Consider the following 22,224-nt stretch of genomic DNA (forward strand, 5'->3'; position numbering starts at 1 on the left):
ATTTATTTTAAAGTTTACTTATATTATTGCTTACTAACTACAGAATGACACTAATGTGTGTTTGTGGTGACTCTACATCTAAGTGACGATGACGGACAGAACCCAAGACCACAAACTGAAGACCAGCAGATCCTGACATTGACCCAATTTGACTCAATTCAGGTAAAGATGAAATTGATTTGTAGGTTGACTTTTGGGTTTGGGCCTGCCTGAATTATTTCTCCTAACTGATTAAGTGAATGAATGTTTTAGTAGTTAGAAGGGTGTATTTTCTGGTTTCGGTGCAGACAGACTCCCGACGGATTAATGACACAGACAGATTGTGGGAGTAAAATAAGGAGGTGGTGAGGATATATCCCTGTGGTGCATATTTACTGTGCGTCTCCTGTGCTGGTGGTGCTCACCATGTTGGCCAGCGGGCATCCATCTGAGCTGCCGTGTTGGCCTGTTGATGTGTAAATCCCTCCAGGAGGTTTAGGTGGAGGTGGGCCCAGGCCTGAGTTACTTATACCCAAGGAATAGCCCTGTCCCTGCGGCGTAAGCTCACCAAGGTCCCAGGAGGTGCTGGCTGCCTGTCACAGGAGATGGAGGTGGAAGAGGAGGAGGAGGAGCAGCGGAGGAGGCGATGGGGTTGGCGGACAGAGCATGGGTGAGGTTTGGTTCTCCTCCTGCAGCTCGACACTGGAGGAAAGGCATGACCCCCGAGGATGATACCACTACTGTGGCGTTGGTAGACACCGGAAGAGACTCTGGACCTAACTCTGAAAAAGGAGGAGGAGGAAGGAGAAGAGAGGAGGGGAGGGGAGGGGAGAGGAGAGGAGAGGAGAAATGAGAAGAGGAGGGAAAACGAAAGGAGAGGAAGGAGGGGAGGAGAAATGAGAAAAGGAAACGAGAAGAGGAGAAACGCGAAGAGAGAGAAACAAGAAGAGAGAAACAAGGAGAGGAGAACGAGGAGAGAAGAGGAGAAACGAGAAGAGGAGAAACAAGGAGAGAAACGAGGAGAGAAGAGAGAAACGAGAAGAGGAGAAACAAAGAGAGGAGAAACAAGATGAGGAGAAATGAGGAGAAGAGAGACAAGGAAGCGGAGAAACGAGGAGAGGAGAAACGAGAACAGGAGAAACAAAGGGAGGAGAGAAACGAGAAGAGGAGGGAAAAGGAGAGGAGACACAGGAGAGGAGAAATGAGGAGAGGAGAAATAAGAAGTAGGGAAAAGGAGAGGAGAAGGAAGGGAGGAGGAGAAATGAGAAGAGGAGAAACAAGGAGAGGAGAAACGAAGAGAGAGAAACGAGGAGGAAAATGAGGAGAGAGAAACGAGAAGAGAGATGAAAGAGGAGAAATAAGGAGAGGAGAAATAGGAGAGGAGAAATGAGAAGAGGAAAATGAAAGAGGAGAAATGAGAAGAGGAGAAACAAGGGAGGAGAAACGAGAAGAGGAGAAACGAGAGGAGAATGAGGAGAGGAGAAAGGAGAAGAGGAGAAATGAGAAGAGGAGAATGAGAAGAGAAACAAGGAGAGGAGAACAAGGAGGAGAAACAATAGAGGAGAAATGAGGAGAGAAGAGAGAAAGAGAATAAGACGACGAGGAGAGGAGAGGAGAAGGAGAGGAGAAAAAAACAGAGAAACGAAAACGGAGAAACGAGGAGGGAGAAATGAAAACAGGAGAAATGAGGAGAGGAGAAACAAGGAGAGAGAAAACAATGAGAGGAGAAACAATGAGAGGAAAACGAGGAAGGAGAACGAAAAGAAACGAGGAGAAGAGACAAGGAGAGGAGAAATGAGGAGAGGAGAAATGAGGAGAGGAGAGGAGAAAAAAACAGGAGAAACGAAAACAGGAGAAACGAGGAGAGGAGAAACGAAGAGGAGAAATGAGGAGAGGAGAAAAAGAAAGGGCAGGAAACAAGGAAAGGAGATAAGGGATGGAGAGGAGAGGAGTTAAAGGTAGGAAACAGCACAGAAGACCAAAGTAAAAGGAAGGAGTGAAATGAAAGGAAATGAAAGCACACAGAGGAGGGATGGCAGATAAACACATGAGATGGCTTTTGCTGATGACCATCAGCTCTGTCTTCTCTGGGTACAAACGAATCACTCAGAGCTGGAAACGGAAAGTTCAGGCCGACTGTCTCTGCAGAGCCAGTTGTAATATCTGAGAATGGCTTTCTGCTCGTACATCATCACTTATCATGTTTATTTACAGCCCAGCACTTTCCTACACCTCCAATATTTCATTCACTGCCGGCTCCAATAAACACATACATATACACATGCAGAACAGCAAACACAAGACGCGCTAAAGGCTGAACAGACTAAATTTAAAGCAGGAAATACACACTAAAGGTGGATACGCGTGCGCACAAATACACAAATAGACACACTTATTAAAATCTAATATTGCTCTGACAAATGGCCTCCACAGCACAATAAAAGAATCAGTTCTAACAAGCCTTAAGCTAAAGTCCCAACAGACACACACTGATAAAAGCTTCACAAAATGGCAAACTCATGCACACAATCAAAGAGCGACAAGCACATAAACACACAGACACAGCACACACACACACACACACACATACCGTGTTGAGTCGTGATATATAATTTCCATTTAAAACCACATGGCTTTTTCAGCCGGGCATCGGAATTGTAAATGTGCTGCAATCTCCTGACTATGTGTTGTACAGTAATGGCATTCAGGTCACTGCAGACGCCTTCTATGAAACATTACTGTGCATATCAGCATCTACCCAGTGTTTACACCCACCTTTTTACCAAGTATTACTAACAAAAACAGTGTGAGTGAGCTGGAAAACAGGACATTTTAACTTAACAAAACACCGTGAGTGTATGAGAAAGATAACTGTCTGAATTTACAGATGATACTGGTTGGTTTTTTCTGATCAGAGAGCAAAAACGTTCAAATCTAATCTAAAATCTAAGATGTACACTGATAAACTGTAACATTCTGACCACTGACAGGCAAAGTGCAAATACATGCACAGTTTGGACAATTCTGTTCAAGTCTAGTCCCTTAAATACATAAATACACTTATAATACTAATGACCTTTTTGTTTAGTAATTACATCATGTCATTAAACACGGGCAGGATAATAACCAGGCCTGCTCACCTGTAGGAGAATCTCCCAGAAGGCCTTTCCCCAGAGGTATGAGGCCCGGAGGTCGCAGAGACAAGGCTTTCTGCATCAGCAGTTTGGACGGGTCCCCGAGAAGACTGGAGACCTACGAGAAAGAAAGACAGAAAGATGAATACGACAACGGCGTGAACAGGAGGGAAAAGAGAGAATGAGAGTGGCAATGGAGATTAAAAAGGATGATTATACTGGTCAGCAACAAATTTATTAAGTTTTTGAGCTGATTTAGGATAATTTTGGTGTGCTGAATCCAAAAATCACATTCATTTTGCTCAATCAGGTCAACTTTCTGAACTATGTTACATATTGGCTTTTTAACATTTTTGCTTACATTTATGGGCATTTTCACATCATATGATACAAATTCTTTCATATTTCTTGCAATAAACGAGTTCTGAAGATTTTACTTTTGCCAATTTATGATCAATGGTTTTTTTAATATTACAGGTGAATGAAATGGCTTCAACTAGAAGACCTTGCAAAAATAAGCCTGACGTATTCTGCTACATCTGCGGTGAATACACCATTGTACCTAACAGGAATCAAGTCACAAGTTTCATAAAGTGTGCTTACCAATCTTATTTAGGTATTAAACTTGGTGACCAAGATAAAGTTTGGGCGCCACACATGTATGCAAGTCATGCACCGAGTATCTGCATCAGTGGACCAAAGGCAAGAGAGTTCTCTGAAGTTTAATAAATACATCCTGTTAGAAAATGATTTTTTTTCTCTTAAAACCTATTTTGGGTGAGACTATATAAAATCAACTGATAAAGTCACAGTCAAACTCTTCAGACATCCCTCCGAAGCCACGCCTCCAGAGTACTGGAACGTGCAATGCTTGTTCACGAGCGCTGCACAGCGACAATTCGCCGGCACCAGGTCCAGCTGCGTACAGCCCCGGCTCGGGCTCCGACAGGCACTCAAAATGATTGGATGGTGTGTTTTTTTCAGTCCTGTCCATTCCACAGGGGATTACTTTTTTATTTTTGTGTTAGAGGATTTAATTAATTGGTTGTAATCAGGATGTGAAGGGGATTTTAAGCAATATAGTAAAAATGCTCCAGGAAAACATCTCGCACTAGGGATGCTCCGATCTATGTTTTTTCAATTTCAATCCGATCCGATATATTAATTTGGTTATTTACCAATACTTTCCCGATACCCGATACTTAAGTAGACTACATAGCCAAAACCACATGTACTTTAGACAGCGGAATCTTCCAATTATCCAGCATCTCTCTCATTGTGGTTTTAATTAACTCGCTGGTGTGTGAGCCCCTGCACTGTTTAACTTGCTGCACCATGCTGTTAAAAGCATAATTCTCAGCACTCAGCCAATGTACAGAAAGACTGATTAGCGACATCGGGCTAACTTCAGAGGACCATATGTCAGTAGTAAAACTCATAGCTTTAGCATCGTTTCACTGCACCATTAGCTGCGATGACACTCTTTGTATAGTGTTGGTAAAGCAGTGTCTGTTAGGTATTTTCTACCGGGGATCAAATACCTTGGCTCAAGGTGTTCTATCAGGCTACAAAAGCCAACATTATCAACAACAGAGAGAGGCTGATCATCCAGTGCAATGAAATTTATCACCTTCTCTGTAATCTTTACAGCCTTCGACTGTCTGTCGGAAGCTTTTCACGCCCCTTGAATGAATCGGTTATCCTTTGCTGCACTTGTTGTTGTTGCTGTTTAGCTTGCTCCAGCTCCTCGTGTTCTTTCGCATGGCATCTTCGTAAATGCTTGGCCAAATTGGTGGTATTAAACGTTGAAGGTTTTAGTCCCCCCTCGGAACATCGGTTTCACATATGTTGCACTTTGCCATGGCACTTTTTTGCGTCTCAAGTGAAAAGTACCTCCAAATTAAGGACATGCTTTCTTCGTTTTTGCGCGCGGGCACATTTACGGCAACTAAGCGGATGTGACTTTCGCCTATCTCAAAGAAGAAGAAGTCACTTCCGTCTAGTTGCCGCAAATGTGTGGACGCGGCCTCACTACTACGAAGTTGTTATTTTACTATTCCGATACTATTGTATCGGAAGGTAGATCGGCAACGTCATGTCATATTCAGATACTTTCCGATACTTAATTAATTTTACATCAGAGGCCCGATCCCAATACTGTATCGGGATCGGCGCATCTCTGTCTCGCACCCCACCTTTAAGTTTACAACCAGTGTGAAACCAGCAGTGACTCACTACTCCCTCTAGTGGTCACATAAATCCCTCAGCCAATGGTGTGAATAAAGATTAAAGATTACAAAGGATGAGATGGAAAAATGCACCACAGAGAAAATGATGCTGTAGAAATAAGAAAAGAGTGAAGATAACATCAGCTACTTGAACTTGATGACTTTTACTTTCACTTGGGGAATAAAAGAGTAAAACCAGAGATATTCTACAAGAAAATACACAAATCAAATGTGGAGGTATATTTCAGAACCTCAAGGTCGTCTTTTAAACAGAGAAAAAGCAATTAGGTTCCGTGATTAATGGTTGATTACTTTCATTAGGCGTTAAGTGCTGGAGATGAAAATGTAACGGGCTGAATGCACAAATCCACCTCCATGTTGAAGATGTACCTAACCTATGCAAATCATCACACATACACCGACGGCAACACAAACAGGTGTCTTACGCTGCTGACGCGCTTGTCTTTGATGTGAAGAAGCTGTTGCTGGGCGAGCTGCATATGAAGGAGGTTCTGAAGGACTAGTCCATTTCCGATCATTGCACTCTGCGAAGTAAAGGAAGGCGGCCGTTACTGAAGCGCACAAGAACAAAAACAACAGATGCTCGTCGTGCATTCAGGAAGTTCTCTGACCCTTTCAGATTTTCACATTTTGCTGGGTTACAGACTTATCACCTTGATTGTTCTTCATCAACATATAAAAAAATAGTGTAAAACAAAGACTCAGTGTTTTGTTAATTATAAAAAAAAAAAAAAAAAAAATCAGATTAAGTAGTTTAAGACAAAACCAAGTTCTGCTGATGTCAAGATGATAAAATGTCCTTTTGGAGCCAGGAGATAAAACGATTATTATTGTTATTGTGACATACAGTATATCTAGAATTAATAATTACAATCATATTTATTGCAATACACATTTGTTTTATTCTTCTGGTAATCTGGCTCTCATTCTCAGATATAATGTTTCCGAATATTTCAGTGTTCTGTGGTTTTACTTCATTTTACACCTGTATATTTTGATGTTGAACAAACACTTTATCATCCATCACTCATTTATCACATTATAATGGTTGGATTTGTGAAATGGTGCGCTATTTGATGAGTGTCTCATGCTCTGATCATAAAGAAAGCTTAAAACTGGAAATAAGTGTTTTTAACATTGTTCAAGAATTCTGGACTTGAGCAAAATGAACATGAAATCATGAAAATCAGTTTCAGTTTTGCAACCTCTCGTCTTTTACGTCATTTGTGATCTGTTGGGTCTTTTGTCATTTTCATCTCGTTACAAATCAAGGCCAGAAATCTTTCTTTAAACTGGAAATAAGCACTAGTTTGACATTATTGTGATAACTATTGAAAATGTGTCACATAGATCAGCTCTTATTCCTCTTGAGAAGCTAAACTTATGATGTTAATCACAAATGGGACACATTTTGGAGGCTCTGGGAGTCACTGCACTCCTACAGACTCACTGACCCGACAGATGTCCCTGGAAGATGTGGGCTATCTATCTATCTATCTATCTATCTATCTATCTATCTCTATCTATCTATCTATCTATCTATCTGTCTGTCTGTCTGTCTGTCTCTCTCTCTCTCTCTCTCTCTCTGTCTGTCTGCTCTCTCTCTCTATCTATCTCTCCATCCATCATCCATCTCTCCATCCATCTATCCATCATCCCCCTCCATCTCTCTATCCTCTCTCTCTCTATCCCTCCCTCCATCCATCCATCTCTCCATCTCTCTCTATCCTCCACCCATCCCTCTTCCATCCACCTATCTATCTCTATCTATCTATCTATCTATCTATCTATCTATCTCTATCTATCATCTATCTATCTATCTCTCTCTCTCTCTCCTCTCTCTCTCTCTCTCCTCCTCATCCATCCATCCATCTCCTATCCATCTCTCCTCATCATCTATCCATCTCCATCCATCTATCTCTATCCATCATCCATCCCATCTCTCTATCCATCCATCTCTCTCTCTCTCTATCTATCTATCTCTCCATCTCTCTCTATCTATCTATCCATCCACCTATCCATCTCTCATCTATCTATCCCTCCATCATCCATCTCTCCATCTATCCGTCATCTATCTATCCACCTATCCACCTATCTATCTATCTATCTATCTATCTCTATCTATCTATCTATCTATCTATCTATCTACTATCTATCTATCTAGCTATCTATCTATCTATCCATCTATCCTCTCATCCCTCCATCTCTCATCCATCCTCTCTCTATCTATCCTCTTCCCTCCATCCCCATCCATCTCCATCTCTCTCTTCCATCCACCCATCCCTCTCTCCATCCACCCTCTATCTATCTATCTGTCTGTCTGTCTGTCTGTCTGTCTATCTATCTATCTATCTATCTATCTCTCCATCCATCAATCCATCTCTCCATCCATCTATCCATCATCCATCCCTCCCTCTCTCTCTCTCATCTATCCCCTATCTATCTATCTATCTATCTATCTATCTATCTATCTATCTATCTATCTATCTATCTATCTATCTCTCCATCCATCAATCCATCTCTCCATCCATCTATCCATCATCCATCCCTCCATCTCTCTATCCATCTCTCTCTCTATCTACTCCCTCCATCCCATCTCCCATCTCTCCATCTCTCTCGATCTATCTATCTCTATCTATCTATCTATCTATCTATCTATCTATCTATCTAGCTATCTCTCTATCTATCTATCTATCTATCTATCTATCTACTATCTATCTATCTATCTATCTATCTATCCATCCATCCCTCCATCCATCATCCATCCTCCACTTTTTTTCTCTCTTATCTAACTTTTTAAATTCATGGAAGCTCTCGTTAGTTGGGGTGGGATTTTTTTTTTTTTGTAGTTTTGTCATCATTGCTCTTTCTATTGTTCATGTTCATAACATCTGAAAAAACAATAAAAAGATTAAAAAAAAGAAAATGTTTGTATGAAAATCTTTTGGGCTGAATCCCTCAGGCCTTCATCCTATCAACGCACATTAATCTCAATACATTGGACATAATTTCCAACGCCAGTCGACGGAGGGTGGGACCTTCTGTGTGGAGTTTGCATGTTCTCCCCGTGTCTGCGTGGGTTCTCTCTGGGTACTCCGGCTTCCTCCCACCATCCAAAGACATGCACTGATAGGTTAATGGGTTAATCTAAATCACCCATAGGTGTGATGTGAGAGTGATTGTTTGTCTCTATATGTTCAGCCCTGTGATGAACTGGTGACATATCCAGGGTGTACCCCGCCTTTGCCCATAAGTAACTGGGATAGGCCCCAAGTGACCCCCATGACCCTAGTGAGGAAAAGGCGGTTTCAGAATAATGAATGAATGGACATTTTTTTTATTTTTTATTGTAGGTTATGTTTCAACGGGTTTGTCTGTTTGTTGGTCTGTCTGTTTGCATGATGCCTCAAAAAGTTATGAAGGATTTTGATGAAATTTTCAGGAAATTTGATACTAGGGCTGTGTATTGGCAGAGTCTGGAGATACGATACAAATCACAAGACTAGATCATGATACGATATATCATGATACTGTTAAAAAAAGCAATTTTTTCTTTGTTTCTTTTTTTTAAGATTATTTCCTGGAAGAATTGAATTACACCAGAAATCTGCACAAATACTAAACATTTTTATTTGACCAGAACAGGATCTAATGCGATATCACAAAATTTTTCTTATTCTCCTAGTTTCCAAAGGAACTAACATCTGCCTCTCAGACAGTAAGAAGTAGGATGCACTGATACCACTTTTTTCCAGACCGAGTACGGGTACGAGTACTTACATTTGAGTACTTGCCGATACCGAGTACAGATACGAGTACTTAATCCCATTCCAGTTCTTAGTTCCTTTTGTGAATGTGCTTATTGTCGTTGTCATTAGTCTGACTGGAACAAAGTGCTGCTACTGACATTTAATGTGTTGGAATGAGCGTTTCTCAATTAATCCACCGGGGGGCCCGCTCTGAATTAACCATACTGGACAAATACCACGAAGAAGAGTGAAGTTTTTGAGAAGAAGAAAGTCAGTAATAACAAACATGGAGATGACAGAAGTAACACTAATGTGATACTAATATTGCAGTGTTTTCACTGGTAAGGTTTAAAAGTTAACTTCAGCAGGAAGAGAAAAGAGAAATGAGCGATAAGTTTTGTTTTCACTTCCGCTGGCGGTGGTCTGCACCGCTCCGTACTCCCGGTGGTATTCTCTGTCTCCACCAGCACCTGGTAAACGGATGGAATGTACGCAGAGGACGGACAGAACGCTGCGTCCGTATCTGTCTGTGTCTGTAACGTTACTTGCAGTCAGCGTTCCTTTTATCACCGTCGCTTATTTCAAAAATCTCCACACTCTTCACACTCCACATATTATTCCTCCTCCTCATACCTGCTGCACTGAACTGTGAATGTCACACGGCCGTAAGTGGTATCGGTGCATTTGTATTGGATTACTTTTACGAGTACGAGTACACACACTTAGTATCGGAGCCGATACCCGATACTGGTATTGGTATCGGAGCATCCTAATAAAAATGCTTTTAGGATGCTTCAGATAACCATTATTTAATAAAACTGTGCTAAATAAAATATAAACAAAAAAGAAAAATGAACCTCTGCCATATCTGCATTTGAATAAACACCTAAAAATATCAATACAGTACTTTTTAATATCAATACAGTATCATGAAATGAAATATCGCGATATACTGCAGAACCAATATTTTCTTACACCCCTAGTTGATACTGGCACAAGGAACAAATGATTAAATTTTAGTGGTGATCGGGGGGACTGATCTACCTTGGCGGAGGTCTACACTCTCCAGGTGCTTTTCTAGTTTTTTTTTTAAATTTCACCTTTCTTTAACCAGGAAGTCCCACTGAGATTAGGAATCTCTTTTGCAAGGGAGACCTGGCCAAGGTAGCAGCCATACAAAGTTTAAACAACATAAAGCACACACATGATACACAATTAACAGTATAATTTGGCTCCATACTCCATTTATATGAAGGTGTCAATTAATAGTGTATTAGTGCAGTTAAAACTAACCACAAGGTTGAGAGGATTGTTCGGACATCTGATTTGTGTCAAGGCATAGATCTGGGAAAGGATGTAGACGGATAAAAAAAAGTTGTACATCATTAAAAATGCCTAAAAGCACGATGACCTTCATCATTCTCAAAAAGAAGAGATCTAGACTCACAGACAGCCTATTTTAATTTTGTATCTTCTTATGCAGTAATCAGAGATGAAGCCCTCAGTTGGACGGGTCACCAACAATCAATGAGATGTGGAGTTTAAGATGGGAGATTCTTACGGAAAAAACCATGGAAACCGCACCGATCAGGCGTTTATGGTCGAGCGGCCAGACAGAAGCCGGTCCTCGCTAAATGGCACGGTAGCCCACGAGGAATTTGTTAAAAGGCACCTGAATGACTCTCAGACAATGTCAAACAAAATCCTGTGGTCTGATGAAACAAAGACTGAAGTATTTGGCCACAATTCCCAAAGGCGTGTGTGGAGGAAAACAGGCGCTGAGCATCACCTCATTAATACCACCCCTACAGTCAACGCAGTGGTGGCAGCATCATGTTGTGGGGATGTTTTTTTTCTTTTTTTTTTTTTTTTTTCTGTGACGGGAATCGAGAGACTGGGGCAGGACAGAGGGAAAAAAGACGGGAACAGAAAATATACTGCCTTTCCCAGAATGTTCATGACATTAGGCTGGGCTGAAGACTTACACTATAACAAAGCCACTGACCTCTTCTGCTAATTTATTCTTCAAACTAAATTTACTTAATATTTTTGATATTAATATCTACTACAAATTTGTGTTTTTATGTATAAAATTCAGCATAATCAAAGTACCTTGCCTGAGTATTCATTTTTATTTTGCAATCAATGCTGTAGTTCACAGATACAATACTCGTCAAAATCAACATTTTCATTTGTCTAAATGTGTCACATCAGAGCTCAGGTTTTTTTCTTTTGTGCTGCTCATAATGTTTTGAACCAAAAGACCCCCCCCCATACATCCACACACAAGCAGTAGTTTTTGTTCTGTCTTATTTTTGTTTTGTTTCTGTTTTGTTTTACTTCCTTTCATTTTGTTTTGTCTGTGTGTAAATTTGTAAGTATGAATCTATCTGATGTGATACTTCAGTTTGTTGTCTTTTGAGTATTTACAGTCTAAGTCTTATAAGTGTATGCTGAATGTTTGTGTCCAATAAATAATAAGAAAAAAAAAGAGCTCAGTTTTGTATTAGGTATAGAGGTTGTAAATGGTGGAGCCAATTTTCACATGTTCTTGGAAATAGCACATCAGATATCCTTTAAGAAATATTTAAGGAAATCAATTATGATATGCATTGATATATATATATATGTATATACAGGGTGGGGAAGCAAAATTTACAATATTTTGAGGCAAGGATTGAAAGACAGTGTATGACCAATTAGTTTATTGAAAGTCATGAGAATTTATTTGCCACAAGAAAATGTACATAATAGAAAATGTTTTTATTCTATGTGTCCTCCTTCTTTCTCAATAACTGCCTTCACACGCTCCTGAAACTTGCGCAAGTGTTCCTCAAATATTCGGGTGACAACTTCTCCCATTCTTCTTAACAGTATCTTCCAGACTTTCTCGTAATAGTTTTGCTCATAGTCATTCTCTTCTTTCCATTATAAACAGTCTTTATGGACACTCCAACTATTTTTGAAATCTCCTTTGGTGTGACGAGTGCATTCAGCAAATCACACACTCTTTGACGTTTGCTTTCCTGATTACTCATATGGGCAAAAGTTTCTGAAAATGTATGGATAATAGTGTTAGGTATGATTATGACATCAATATATGTTTGGTTTCAAAACAATTGACGTAGTGTTTGCTGAGAAAAAACAACTACATGTTCATTGTAAATTTTGCTTCCCCACCCTGTGTGTATGTAATGTAAATATATATATATATATATACACATACACACACACACACACATATATTTATAGTGTCTTTCTTTTATTAATGAATTCTGAATGTGTATGGGCTATGGAAGTCTCATAACTTTTCTAATGTTTATGTATTTATAAGATGGAGGCTTTAAGGCAATCCATTTCAGTCTTTCTGCCTCTCCCAGCACCTTTACTGTTTTATTATGACTTTGATCAATGTTATGTATGTGCAAAATAAATCAATAAATCAAAGCTGCAAGTTAAAGCACATCACCAAAAAAAAAAAAAAAAAAAAAAATACAGTAAAATAAACAGGATCTGGATCTGAACCTGACAGCGCATCTGGAAAGACCTGAAAATGCACTGACATTCCAACCTTGTATAATTCTGCCAAGAAGAAAAGAAGAAACCTCCAAAAGGAAAGGTGTTCCAAGTCTGAAAGATTATTTCCAAGAAGACCTGAGGCTGTCGTTGCTGTTAAAGGTGTTTGGATAAAAAAAAAAACACTGAATACTTGGGATATTTCAGTCTTTAATAAATTCAACAAAAAAAAGAGCCAAATCTGCTTTGGTTTTGTTACTATTGAGTATGAGGGTCTGAAAACTCCAAATGCACCGTCTGTGATTCTTACCTGATGAGCTTTTCCCAGTGTGAGCAGAGCAGTGGTGAGAGGAGGTCTGAGGAACGGCAGGCTGGTGTGACGGCCATACTTTCCTAAAAAAAAAAAAAAAAAAAAAAACAAACAAATAAATCACTGCTTCTCTTTCTCTTAAATGACACTCCAACCAATTCATTCATCATTGTCTTAACAGCTGTACACACACAGAAATATTACATTATTATATCAGATAAAGGAGCCATCGGTCACTTACAGGACATTTCATTTCTGTGATCACACAACAACGGAGCAAAACTCGATACAAAACAAAAGTCAAGTCATTTGGGGATTATTACATTAACACAAATGAATCTCATAACTAACACTTAGCATTTTTAAATTTGATGCAATTTAATTAAAAGAAGTTCAATCACAAATACAAGTTATCAGTGCATTGTGGTGGTGACTGGTGCTACACAACACCAGCTGGATGCAAGAGACACAGTCATGCATTTGTGTTCAGAACCACATTTTTGATGCATTTCAGTTGATAACACTGGTCTGCAATTTTTTTATTTATTTTTTTTTTAGAAATGATCTGCCTCAGAGATTAAAGGTGCTAAATTTTATGTATTTTAATAAGATTAATTGAAAAAGAAATGACAAAAGTGCTACTTTGCTGATGTTTTCAAGGTATATGATAAAGTATTATTACACATACAGCCATGGAAAAAATTAGACTACCCTTGTTTTCTTCAATTTCTTGTTCATTTTAATTCCTGGTACAACTAAAGGAACATTTGTTTGGACAAATATAATGATAACAACAAAATAGCTCATAAGAGTTTAATTTCAGAGCTGATAACTATCCATTTTCCATGTTTTCTTGACAATAACTAAAATCACTTCAGTTCTTACATCAATACACTGTAACAAATGTTGCCGTTAAATAACAGTAAAATACTGGCAGCCAGAGTTGCCAGCATGTTATTGTTATTCTATGGTATCCCTACTGTAATCTACAACTACAGTTTCTAACTGTAAAATATTATGGTACTGAGCTGTATATAATGTACCTTTAACAGTAAAATATCATAGCCACAGTTGCTGCATTTACAGTAACTACCGTATTCTAAGAAACAATATATTAGTGTAAAACGTATTTAATGTAATATTTACAGAAGAACACAGCCAAAAGCTAGGATTTTAACAATTCAAATTACATTTAAAATACAAAATCATGAACATTGCATACATAGAAAAATCTCAAGAAGAGATAGCCTTATGACATTGAGTTTTTATTAAATTTACTGTCAATCACATTCTGTGATTTGGCTCAACATTGGCTCAAAGTGCATAGCTTAGTACATGTGTCGTGAATTCAGTCTCCTTTTTTTTTAACCTTAAAAAGAGATCATTACATTACTTTACATTAATTGAAACTACCACATCAAATACATTAGTAGTTAACAAAAATAGCTCATAAGAGTTTAATTTCAGAGCTGATATCTATCCATTTTCCATGTTTTCTTGATAATAACCAAAATCACTTCAGTTCTTACATCGGTATCTATGTCATTGTACTGACAAAAACAGTGCTTTTAGGCATTCCATGTTTTCTTTTCTGTCTGTTTTAGTCACATGATACACACAGGAGTTAGCACTTGATTGCATAACCATTGTTTCTGATGACTTTTGATGGTCTAATATTTTTCTCCACTGCTGTATATATTGGTTTATGTACATTTACACAACAGATTTATAAATCTTCCACTAGATAGAACCTGTAAAGTGAATGCATTGTCATGTGCAGACAGTGTTTTGAAGTAGATCTGGAAGCTCTGAGACAAATATTCCTTTAAATTAAAACCCATTCTCTCATTAATTCTTGAAGTAAGACTGTATCTTGGAAACTTCAGCCAACCATTTTTGATTTGATTTTTCTTTATCAGGGACTCACACGTGGTAAAATTTCACTACTTTTATTCTGGAGGCATTTTACTTGTAGACCAGTGTAATGTGTGTCTAGACATGTCATAAGCCTCACTGTTGATGTCTGAAATCTGCTCTACTTTCGTGTTTTTTTTGGCAAAAAAAGGAAAAGATTGTAAGATATAACTTATGCAAAGTTAACCCCAGTCTTCCAGGAGATGACGTTACAACCTATCGATTTAACCACAGACCGGCTGATACAACAGGGACCTACATCACCTCTGCAGCAAAACCTCATGGAGTTTGGCCTCATACTCTGTTAAAGGGTTAATATGGAGCGTTGATATTTCAATCACTCACCAGCTGGAGGAAGTCACATTACGGAACACACTAAGGACCAAAGCCACCACTGAATCGACACTATGCATCACTGACTGTATAAAGTATAAAGCTCAAATCATCAAGTTTTTTCTTCAAACTAAAACTCACAGTTATTTTGACAGTTGATCTTATAATCTTCACGTGCTGCATCAGCTGATAGTTTACATTGTAGCTCTGTTAGCTTAGCTCCGGGATTTTTCAACTCTCTTTATTGAATTTTCACATTTTAGAACACATTCAACAAATAGTGCAAACATTACGTTCTACATGTAAATACTAAGGCTACGTTCAGACTGCAGGCAAATGTGGCCCAAATCCGATTTTGTTGCCCATATGCAACCTGTATCCGATCTATTAAAGACACTTTGAACAGCACTAATCTGATTTTTCTTTCATATGTGGTCCTAAATCCGACGCGTATCTGATATTTTCCCTTGCGACTTCAGACTGAATGGCCAGGTCGCGTTTATCTGAACTTTACGTCAGTGAAATGCGACAAATGTCACAATTCTGCATCTCAGGAGGAGAAGCGGTGAGAAAAACATATTTACTTCCATAAATACAGTGCATGCCTGCGTGGTCATGTATTACGTCAGGACCTCTTTTGCGCATGTGGGTCACTTCAGGGTCGCATTTAATTCATACTCAAAACTGATAGAAGTCGCATTTAATGTGTAATATGAACGAGCACACAAAAAAATTGGATTTAAAAAAAAATCTGAATTGTGCATGAAGACCTGCTGCCTGAATGTAGCCTTAGACTTAGGGATGTAATGATTACCAGGATAATGATAAACCGCGGTAAAATTCCCGTGGTTAGCATTACCATTTAAATTCTAAATTTCATAAACCATGTTTGATTACCGCACTTTGAAAACTCACGGTACTGCCATTTCCTGGAGAAGCAGCAGCATTCCAAGTGCGCATGTCAGTTTGCAATGTCTACCTATCTATGAAAACAAAACTAAATAACTTAAACTTGATCTGGAAAATGGTCAAACAATGGCCATAAGGTGCCATCTTTAATGCACATTTGTATGTTTGATGTTTACATGTTAATATTTGAATGTTTCTGCCAACAGAAAATATATTGTGCCTATTATTTTATTTGTTTTTTGTTTTTTTTCAAAATACAGCTTGGTTAAATTATTTCAGTGCAAGTACTTTTTGAACATTTTGAGCACAATTTCAATAATACCACGATAATAATGATAACCGTGGTAATTTTGGTCACATAAACCATGATATGAAATTTTCATATTGTTATATCCTTACTTAGACTGCACATCATCCTTCACCCAAATTTAAGTTGGATATCTTGATTAAAGTATACAAAAATATATGTTCTATTCACACATATAAACCAATGCCTTACAACCATAGTGCAAAAAATACAGGAAAATAAAAAAAAATAAAAATAAAAAAAAAAAAAAAAAGGAGGAGGGGGGGGGGGGATTTCTTTCCTTATAATAATGCTCAACAATAATCCTATATCTTGCCACCAGGCTACATACTGCTTTTAAAATAATAATGGCTGTCAAATTCTATAAAATTTGCTTTCTTAATTTTTCAATAAAAATCATATTTTCTCTAGTTCCATATGTTTCGTAACGTCTTTCAAAGATTTGCAAGAGTTGGGAGTGTTTTTGTTTCCAATTAAGTAATATCAATCTTCATGTGATATCAAGCGATATCATTTCATGCGCCATACTATTTTTCAACATAAATCAAGTCAAAATTTCCACCAACTGCCACTAAAGGGTCTGCACCAGATGGTCTGTGTAAAATATTTGACAGAGTGTGAAAGATACTGTGCCAACAATTTGATAATTTTGGGCAACTCCAAAACATATGCCCCAGAGATGATGGAATAAGTCTTAGCTCTGTTTTTAGACTGAAAACAGCCACAGTAAAACCACAAATCACCTGTTTTCTGTACGCTTTGTGTTGTCAGTAGCTGAACTAAAGATCTGTCTGGAATCCAACAAACAAGTTCAGAAGTGTCACAGTTTAGTCTGAACCGTGGATCAACAAACAGCAACTTAACAAAGATAATAACATCCCATAATAACTGCGTACCTTAAATGCCGCCATTTCAACTTCACACTCCATTCTTTTATTTAAAGTTGTGTCCAGTGCTTCTAGCTTTTATCACTTTGTCACTTTCTTTGAGTCTAAAAGTTGTCTCTTATTGGTTCTCCATCCCATGGTCACTTTCTGATTGGTCAAAGTAAAGTTGTCTTTTTTTTTCTTTTTTTAAGAAGTTCCTCAAAACAGGTCAGAAAAGTCTCCAGCTACAGAATCACACTGATACTTTTCTAACAGTTAACAATTACACCTTAAGGCCTAAGCAAGTTACAGAGAACTTATAAGAGCAAAAACCAAAACTGTCTGAAAAATGTTTACCATTTACTTTGCTGACATTTTATGGTCTGACCTTTGGAGACAGTCAGATGACAGCAAATGAAAGTAACAAGAGAAATAGGGAACGACATGCAACAAAAGTCATCAGTCAAAGATGAACCGAGGACGTTCTGGTTCATTGAAGACGCTTTAACCCCCGAGGCCACAGTGAATACACATTTCCTGTATTCATGAAAGTGACAGAGAATGTGCTTAAGGGAGCTGAACGATAAATGCACCTGCTGCTAAAATGTGGTCCAAAAAAGTTACATTTGACTGAATATTTCAGTCTTTTACAGACAAGTACATTTTTTTTAGGAAATAACTACTGCTACGAATGGTTGTTGACTAGACTTTTCCACATACAAGGTCTACTATCATGAATAAAATAATCTTATGCTTGAAAAAGGTCAAGACAAGGGTATAATCCAAGTTTTAGAGCTAATTTGTTTTATTTGTGGACACTATTTACTATTAATATATTCATTTACCAAGGAAAAAAAAGGAAAGTGAAACTGACTGACATTATTCAACACAGATGCTTCACCTGCTTGTTTCTAACACTATGGAGGTCTTGCACAAATAAACATTATTATTATTAGTATTATTATTATTATTATAACCTTTATTTAACCAGGAAAAAAAGCTCATTGAGATGAAAAATATCTTTTCAAGAGTGTCCTGGAAAAGACAGCAGCAGCAGCAGAAGTTACACAATAGAAATCACAGCCACACATCCACACTAATGCCATGTTTCCACTACGTGGTACTGGCTCGGCACGACTCGACTCGACTCAGCCTTTTTGCGTTTCCATTACGAAAAAGGACCAAGAATCTGGTGCCCAGTACTAGTTTTTTGGTATCACCTCCGCCAAGGTTCCAGGACAGGGGACCAGATACTAAAACGTGACGTGTAAACACTGCAGACCACTAATTGGTCAGAGAGTTGTCTCTGCGACCCGCCATTTTACAAAAAACAGATGCGGAAGTTGACAGTAAATATAGCGGTAGGTTAATCCACATGATAACAACCCATAAAACTACACCATGGTCGGTCGAGCAGATTCAGTCTTTGGTGGCCGATGTAAAAATTCAGTGTGAGCTTGACGAGACAAGACGCAACAAGTGAGTTTATCGGCAACTCTCTGAGCAGATGACACGGAAGTAACCGCCGCATTGCTATGACGTCCAGGTACTATAAAGTCAGTAGTATCCTGTAATGGAAATGGTCTCCAGGAATAGGACCTGGTACCCGAGTCGAGTCGAGCTGGTTCCATGTAGTGGAAACGCGGCATAATATACATAAACACAATGAAAGTCAGTACAAAAAACTTAAAACTGATGAGAACATACATATAAAATGTCACCATTATTTTAGAAGGTACTGAAAGTATAACAACAATGTTCCTTAAAAGCATCTCAAAGCTGAACCCAATTCAATCAATTAGAAAAACATCTTCACCCATATTTGTCCTTTTCCCATTCATTTAAAATGACTTTGAATGTATTAAAACAGACCAGTTTTTTCACTTTAATGTCCTTCTGTAGATCATTTCAGGCAGTGGGAGTAGACATTTAAAAGCTTTCTTTCCCAGTTCTGTTCTGACTTTTGGAACCCGTAAAGATAACAGATCCTGGGACCAGACTCTGAAATTATTCAAGTCATTCCAACAGATGTAGACCAACAAATAAGATGGAAGCAGACCTAGGATACATACATAAAATAATACCAATGTTTCAGTCTGCGTGTAAAAGATCTGTCCATCCATCGCAAGTGTAAAAAAGACAATAGCCACTTTTCCATTGGACATCTGCGCAAAACTTTACCGATATTTACTAAATGTCGAAAAAACAGAAGTGCGTATTGTCAGTTTTTCCATTAAATCACAAATGCAATGATTTATTTATTATCGCGACATGACACAGGAAGTCATTCCATAAACATGGCAACAAATGTAAATATGGCGTTGATTTACAGATCTATTCATTATTATTAATATTACCCCTCTATCTCGTACTGAATTTAAAAAATGATTGGGTTTCCTTGTGTGTTCACACATACTGCGACATGTTTCTTCTTCGCTGTTGTAACGTACATAAACATCTGTTTTTTTTAATTCACCTGACTCAACCCCAGCATGTCCATGTGGGCCCCAGAAGGGTAACAAGTGGGTTACATATACGAGTCCCATGTGGGTTTATCCACAGTTTCCATGGTGGCCCCACATGTGTTTGCCCATATCAGAATCAAAATCAAAATCAGAATCTCTTTATTGTTATTGTACCAAGTACAACGGAATTGAGGCAAAGGTCTTAGGTTCAGTCCAAGAATTTACAGACAGACAACAAATATTAGTAAAACAACAACAAATTAGTAAAAGGCACAGTTATTTACATTAAAAAAAAAAAAAAAATGCAAACTAAGATATTTGTAAAACAGAATTTAAATAGTGCAAATAAAATGAGAAGTAGTGCAAATGACATGAAAGATAATTATCGTGGGATAAATAGTGTGAAGAAAATATGATATATTCAGATCTCTGATTCTGATACAAGCAAACGCATGTGGGGTCACCATGGAAACTGTGGACAAACCCAAATGGGATCCTCATATGCAGCCCAAATGGAACCCATCTGGGGCCCACATGGACATGCTGGCTGGGAAGTTGCGAAAAAAGGTCTTTCCATTGCAGTTTTGTGTGACATACCATTTGCGCTACGCCCGAAAAACCACCTCTTGCCAACGCAAAAACTTTTAATCGAAAAATGAGACTTTTGGCAAAATTGTCTTTTTTCCATTAGGTCACAGGTGTCAAACATGCGGCCCAGGGCCAAATCCGGCCCGCCAAAGAGTCCAGTCCAGCCCTTGGGATGAATTTGTGAAATGCAAAATTACACTAAAATATTAACAATCCTTTTAGTTCAGGTTCCACATTCAGACCAATTCAATCTCAAGTTGGCAGGATTCAGTAAAATACGATCATAATAACATAGAAATAATGACAACTCCAAATGTTTCTCTTTGTAAATGTAAATATTTTCATGTATTTACACTAAAACAAAGTATAATTTTGCAAAAAATGCGAATAACCTGAAATGTCTTAAGAGAAACAAACACAATTTTAACAAAATTCTGCCTGTTACAAAATGTTTGAAGTGTTTGTAGATCCACTGTGATCTGTAAGTTATAATGTACATGTGTAAATGATAAACTGAGTGTCACGGGTTCGAGTTTCCTAGATTAAAAAATAATGATGGCTCAGTCGTCAAACTATTTTCTGCGATTTTATTCAGCACCACTTCTACCAGAATAAACGTGAAAAATTAATTACAATACAAAACTAAAGTATATACAAGGGAAAAACATCCACCCTCACCAGAAGTTCACAGCATGGAGAACAAACCCTGTCTGCCCGTCTGACAGAAAAAAACCTCATTAAATACTCTTAGCCCCTCCCCGGGCATACCGAATTAATAAAAAAAGTGGGGTTTTAACAAAAACTTCAAAACTCAGAAAAAAATCATTTACCAAATAATCACATCCAATAACAGAAATATTATACTAACAAAATGCCCTCCATGTGGCATTTACTTTCAACGTAAATATCATGAAAAACAACATAATTGAATAATTAGGAAAAAAAAATAAACTAGTCCAGGTCACCTGACCTCCAATGGCGCGCCACAATGCGCCATAAAAGGGCTAAGCAGGAAGTGCCCCGGTTCGCCACCCAGAGTGGTGAACGGAGGCGGAAGATACGGCCGCATCAGCGTCTGGTGAATCTGAGTTTGTGAGTCTAAGTGTAGGCGTCGTCGAGTGTGCACCCTCGACCGTACTACTCACGGGGAAAAAAAAAACAGTTCAGAACGGGGAATGTGGGGAGAAACTACTTTCCCGCATGTCCATTGAAGCAGGTCTCTGTGGGACACCGGCACTCTACACACACCGCCTCCTCCCACAGATACACGGGAGAATGCACCGTGCGGGAGAAAGTGACGTGGTCTACGGCCGCTCCGTCACACTGAGGCAGAATATTGTTAAAGTTACACTTATTTTTTGGTATTTTTGGTATTCACATCTTTTGAAAGGATAGTTTGTAGATGTAAACCTGTTCATAATGTAAATTTACTTTTTTCGCTCTAAAACATAGAGAAAAGTTTGGAGTTGACATTATTTTTTTTATATATTATTATGTTATTATTTCACTGGTCCGGCCCACTTCAGATCAAATTTTGCTGAATCTGGCCTCTGAACTAAAACGAGTTTGACACCCTGCATTAGGTCAATTTTCATGCGCAAGTTACATTCACGCAATTTGAGGGTCAATGGAAAAGCGACTAATGATGAGTCCGAACTCTAAGGCCTGTGATAAACCTCAAGGCACAAATATGATTTCATATGCAGAGACTAAAAGAGTGTTGTTTGCACGGCTGCATCTCTCACCTTCCGTTGAATACCACCCCACGCCCACACATTTAAACCTTCTTGGCGTGCGAGTGTGTTGCTTCCCAGAATCACAAGGCCTACTCATAATAAATGTAAGCGTCAATGCTAATGGTAGCTTCCTCCAGAATAGGTAGAGAAAGTTTAACATTTAATCAAG

At 38.4% G+C, this 22,224-nt stretch overlaps 1 pseudogene; it reads right to left on the reverse strand.

Moving 5' to 3' along the window:
* Positions 1–505: 505 nt before the first annotated feature.
* LOC115418291 (ribonucleoprotein PTB-binding 2-like) overlaps positions 506–22,224 on the reverse strand; it is a 250,586-nt pseudogene continuing 228,867 nt past the window's right edge.

Source organism: Sphaeramia orbicularis, chromosome 4, assembly GCF_902148855.1.
Source record: "Sphaeramia orbicularis chromosome 4, fSphaOr1.1, whole genome shotgun sequence".
In the NCBI taxonomy this organism is placed as follows: Eukaryota; Metazoa; Chordata; class Actinopteri; order Kurtiformes; family Apogonidae; genus Sphaeramia; species Sphaeramia orbicularis.